Below are 6391 nucleotides of genomic sequence, written 5' to 3'. Positions count from 1 at the left end.
TTTGAACGTTTTCAAATATTATATCATTTTTATTTATTTGTGGATAACGGCCATGAATGTAATTTTTTTCTTTAGCCTTCAATGTTTCGTATGTACAGCCAGATAGACTGTCGTACACTCGAAGCTTGGTGCCGTTAAAAGAAATACATCGCCAGTGATTACTGCAATTTCCTCCAATAATTTGTAAGCTTTTGTCGTTACAACTTGCTTCAATTACGTATATGAGGATATAAAATATCTTTTTTTAATAACTAGAACGCACATGCAAATCGTTCTGGGAGAAGATATTTTAGAAACAACTAGCAGACGAATAAATCGTCTCTGATATAAAATATCTTTTTTTAATAACCAGAACGCACATGCAAATCGTTCTGGGAGAAGATATTTTAGAAGCAACTAACAGACGAATAAATCGTCTTTGATATAAAATATCTTTTTTTAATAACCAGAACGCACATGCAAATCGTTCTGGGAGAATATATTTTAGAAGCAACTAACAGACGAATAAATCGTCTCTGATATAAAATATCTTTTTTTAATAACCAGAACGCACATGCAAATTGTTCTGGGAGAAGATATTTTAGAACCAACTAACAGACGAATAAATCGTCTCTGATATAAAATATCTTTTTTTAATAACCAATAAAATTATTATTGGTTCGATTGGCTCGGGTTCGATTCCCGATTCTGCGACTTTCGGATCTATATTTTTCTCTCGCGTTTATTTCTTTAGGGGGAATAGGGGATACATGGAATTAAAAATCTCTTGTAGAGATTATTCCAATTTTATATCTTGGCCGTGTCCAAGTAAAATTTGGTGCCTTATGCACAAGGTATTTAATTCTAACGAAAAAATTTAGTTTCGTTTAGGATAACGCACTGTCATCCGCGATTTGGCTCTTATTGCCTGTCTTATATATGTTAAATTTATATTTATATTACAGAGCCTAGTTAAACTCTTAATTTATACACGCTGGCTTAGAGGCGTTTGTTTACCAACATTAATATATATAACAGAGAAAAATATAGAATCGAAAGGATCTGAATAGCTCAGTTGGAAGAGCAGTCGCCCGGCAAGCGAAAGGTCTCGGGTTCGATTTCCGATTCTGCGACTTTCGGATCTATATTTTTCTCTCGCGTTTATTTCTTTAGGGGGAATAGGGGATACATGGAATTAAAAATCTCTTGTAGAGACGATTCCAATTTTATATCTTGGCCGTGTCCAAGTAAAATTTGGTGCCTTGTGCACAAGGTATTTAATTCTAACGAAAAAATTTAGTTTCGTTTAGGATAACGCACTGTCATCCGCGATTTGGCTCTTATTGCCTGTCTTATACATATATGTTAAATTTACAATAAAATTATTTTTCATAAAGTGCTCTTTGAGTTATAAAGGTTAGAAGCTAACAATTTTTTGACATAAAATATATCTTTATAAAATATTCCATTTTCGATAATCATACCTACTTTTTTGCACAGTATAATAAGAAATCAATTTATTAAAGAAAACAGATAATTGAATATGTAATATTCAATATGCAGCAGCATACTTTTTTTTTATAAGCAACTATGTGTTTTTTTACACCAATTCATTGGTCTCATTATTCCGTGCAAAAAAGATATGATTACCGAAAATGGAATATTTTACAAAGATATTTTACATTTTATGTCAAAAAATTGTTAGCCTTTATAAATCAAAGAGTACTCCATAAAAAATAATTTTATTAGTGTTTTGGAAAACTCTCCAGATAAGCTACAAGAATATGTAATAAAAATTATAGGATTCCATCTAAGAAATTCAAGGTGACCTTATTCTGACTTTAGTAACGCCGTCCAAGGTCAAACTGATAAGATCAATAAATAAATTTTTTAAAACTTTTGTCTGAAACTTTTTTCTGTAAAACGTATACTTTTCGAGATTCGATCAGTGTTCCGATCTTTTTTGGGACACTCTGTATATATATATATATATATATATATATATATATATATATATAATATATACACATACCTATTGATTTATTTAGCAATCTGTCTATCTATCGAATTATCATCTATCGATCAACCTATCTATCTATCTATCTATCTATCGATCTATCTGTCTCTTCTCTCTTTTCTACATTGCATTCTTTTATATATGCACACGTATATAATAATTTTTTAAAAATATTGTACATTACAAAAGTAAAAATAATTAAATTTATAATCTAAAAATATATAAAAATCTTTTATGAATATAATGATTACAAAGTTTTAGTAAATAATTCTTTGTAATAAATGATTTATATAAAAGTATTTTAGAGATTGAATACATAATAATGCTATTATTATCAAAACAGAGCAGTAGTTAGATAAGAATAAATCATATAAATCATTTATTTATTACAAAAAATTATCTACTAAAACTTTGTAATCATTATATTCATAAAAGATTTTTATACATTTTTAGATTATAAATTTAATTATTTTTACTTTTGTAATGTACAATATTTAAAAAAAATTATTATTTACGTGTGCATATATAAAAGAATGCAATGTAGAAAAGAGAAAAGAGACAGATAGATCGATAGATAGATAGATAGATAAGTTGATCGATAGATGATAATTCGATAGATAGACAGATTGCTAAATAAATCAATAGGTATGTGTATATATTATATATATATATATATATATATATATATATATATATATATATAGATAGATATTTTTACACTCTAATATATATGTGTGTATATATACAGGGTGTCTTGCAACGTAATGTCCACAGTGAAACTTTATGTTCTTGGGATCATTCGAAGTCAAAAAGTACACGTATGCCCTAAAGTCGATTACAGCGAAAAGACGAAATTGCATATAATAAGATAAATATTATTTATATTAGTTTTTTAAATAAATATTATTTATTGAAGATAATAATTTTATTTAAACGATAATATTATAGAATTACTTTATAAACTGTGCGATAATATAGATCATAAAGGTGTTTTTCTCGAACCTGTGCGGTAAAATAAGGCATACATTGAATCGTTGAGAAATTCATTTTCCGCACGCTAAACAGCAATCGAAATTGGAACTTTCGTTACTGGTATTACAAAAAAATTACATGTGTTATCACATGTATAAAATATATGATAAAAATATATATATGGTATATATATATGTATGTATGTATGTATGTATGTATGTATATATATATATATATATATATATATATATATATTCATATATATATATCATATATTTTATGTATATATTTTTTTATCAAATATTCCGATATATTATGTACGTAAAAATGCGCGTCAGATCTTTCGTATTCGCGCGGTATCAGTAGTATGTACCCAGCAAACACAGATTATAATTATTATATAATCTACAAGTAACACGTAATATAACAGAAGTTATAAATTATTAATGTTGATGTTACATAATTTTCTTTTGTAACAACAATTTAACTGTATTTTAAAACTGTTATATTTTTTTGGTATTTTCTAGTTATAACAATATAACAATAATAAAATAAAAATATAACATGTTATATAACAAGCGTTGCGTTAGCATTATTTAAATGTTATATAACATATTTTGTAATAAGCATCACTTTTAAATTTTGCCGCGCAACAAGTATTTCCGTGTCCTGTGTGTGTACGTATGTGTTGCTGAGAAGAAAGCTCTTTCCGGTTTGCTGTTCATCAACGGAATTTTGGCGGCTAATTTATATCAAAGGTAATCGTTTCTGTCTTTATAAATAATCATCTAATATATACTAAATATGGATTTTTTACACAATGTGAAAGTAAATTGATTTATAATATTCTTTTTTATTAATATTTGTTCTAAATTTTACAAAACTGTTGTCCAAAAAATAGGTTATGCTCCACGTGCCAATATAAATTATTCATATATATCCTATTTTGTTACATTTTAAGTTGGATGAATTAGCATTTTATTCATTTAAATTATAAACTATAATTATGTGCAAATTTCGATAATTTTTAATAAAGAAAATATGCAGTGAAACAGATTCATAAAAGCTAGTTATTGGTTCTTATAACTCTGTTTAATTGCATATTATTTAATTAGATGTAATGTTTATTGCTATTTATAATGAACATGATATTTAATGTATTGAAATAATATTATATGTGTCGATATTAATGTATTTTAAATATCTTGTTTTACAGCATACTCCAGGCTCTTTGCAGAACATTGATAGAAATCAACGCTTGCCTAAATTGGTTGGTTAGCGAGTTTGATTTAATTTGGCTTCGAAGCTGTTCCCTGTGTTACAATTCATTAAAAACTGCTGTTTCATCAAAAGTGGTAAGTAATTTATACAAATATCTGTAATAATTATACTTATGAAGTGGTTATGTCTAACGATGAACATTTGCATCTAGTAACAAAAATATGTAGTTAAATAAACCTAAAAAGTTATTAGTTTTTATTCAATTGCATCTTTTTTATTGATATAAATGTTTATCAATATTAATCAATATAAGTTATTTTATTATATATTATTTTATTTTAAATCGAGTTATTTAATTATATATTTTTTTCATTCAAATATTAATATTATATACATTAATTGCTATTTATTTACAATTACAATACTTTGCTATTTTACATTATTTTGAATGTTTACATTATATAATTTAATAGTATAATTTAATAATATATAATTTAATAGTATATATTATTTTTATCACCTATGCATTCTGCATGCTATGTACATATACTTATGGGAGTTCCCATCCCATTAGTGTTTGTCGTTGTTTTACACATATTCAAAGATTTTTTAGTTTTTGTTCTGCAATTGAAAGTCGTTGGAAGTGACATAAGTCCTAAAACTAATGTTAATTTTGCACAGTTTTCTATACTAATTGATGTAATACTTACTTGTGTTACTTGTTGTTTACTCTAACTAGTTTTCAATTTTAACGAGCAGTACTATGAACGATTTATGGAACCCTATGGGATCCCCTCTATCACCGAATTTAGCTGATTGGTAAGGATGACCTTGGAAACAAATTTTTTAAATTCGTTAAGTTTTTAAAGTTTCAGACCTTTTTTATATAGTGGACGAACATTTTTGTATTACCCTAGTTTTCCTAAAATAAATGGAAATTTTAAGTACTTAATAATATCATGAACGTTTAAAATTTACTACACCATGAAATAGAGACCAATTCTTCTATTAATTTTTTTTAAATTCTACAGTTTCCGCAATGGGAATAAAGTGCCAACTAATTGGTTTAGAAACCTACATGTTCTGACGATACATCAATTTTTTTTTCGATCATCCTTTTAAGTACAAAATTAATGCGAATTTACAATTTATAGCCCTGAAATTTTTATTTTAACGAACAATTTAAATCGAATATGAGATTGTAGACCTTTTTAATTAAATTGTTCCGGATCATATTTTAATAAGTATGTAAATAAAGAATTATTTACTGAATAACAACAGGAATGTACGATTACAATGCGGATATACCGATTTTTGACTAATGATTAGATTAAGTTAATGTGAATTGGCCAAGATAAGATTATGTATTCCCCCCCCCCATACTTTAAAGATTTTTTAGGGGACAGTAAAAAAAGGGGTCCCCTTTAAAAATGCTAACATAAATTTCGTTTTGTTCCCCCAAAAGGAATAGGGATAAACCGAGGTAAAGATTAATAAAATTGATTTAAAAACAAATTTATTATAAGATTAATTGTAAAATTTGAATGCATCAAAAATTGGACAACGAAAAGACATTTAGCACTATAGTGAAGGAACATTCCAGCATATTAAATTACATGATTTCTATCATTTTTTTTTTTAAAAGCAAACACCGATTTTGATTTGGGGCATAAGGGTTGTTTGGGAAAATCCGACCATTTTAAAACGAGAAAAAATGTAAGAAAGAAAGAGATTGCTGAAATGTTCTTCATAAAGAAGCTGCCCAATAGGGTTTAAACCCCTACAAAAGACAACCGGAATTTGACAAACATTTACGACAAATAATAAAGATTGTTTATTTGGCGCGTTTCAAATTTAGTCTTGACAAACATCATAACGATGGGCCCGTGTTCCTTTTTTAAAATTTTTTAAAACTTTCAACATCAAACGGTGGGGACGTGTTCCTTTTTTTCTTTTAACTTTCGATTTTAAATAACACCAGTGTGATTTTACGTTAACCTCGTTAATTGATGGGTTGTTTATAAATTTAAATTTATTTTATTAATTTAAACTTAAATTTGATTCTCTTTTAAAATATTGTGAAATATTTTGTTGTAGAAAATTCACTTGAAAAGGACCACAAACCAATGGTCGAAACGTCGTGAAATAATTAAATAAAATTTGCTAGTTACGTCGAAGTCAAGTTTTCTAAGAATATTTGTT

General features: G+C 26.7%; 1 long non-coding RNA gene across 1 annotated transcript; it reads left to right on the top strand.

Moving 5' to 3' along the window:
- The first annotated feature begins 3515 nt into the window (after nucleotides 1-3515).
- LOC146722767 (uncharacterized) lies at nucleotides 3516-4323 on the top strand. The gene is made up of 2 exons (XR_014924955.1): nucleotides 3516-3726; nucleotides 4185-4323. It is a non-coding gene; the product is annotated as an uncharacterized LOC146722767 (long non-coding RNA).
- The last annotated feature ends 2068 nt before the right edge of the window (nucleotides 4324-6391 follow it).

The sequence above is a fragment of the Nylanderia fulva genome, unplaced genomic scaffold (genome assembly GCF_048542155.1).
Source record: "Nylanderia fulva isolate GAGA-0341 unplaced genomic scaffold, ASM4854215v1 Scaffold275, whole genome shotgun sequence".
NCBI lineage: Eukaryota > Metazoa > Arthropoda > Insecta > Hymenoptera > Formicidae > Nylanderia > Nylanderia fulva.
Note: the sequence above shows the minus strand (reverse complement) of the source record. Positions and strands in the feature narration are given on the sequence as shown.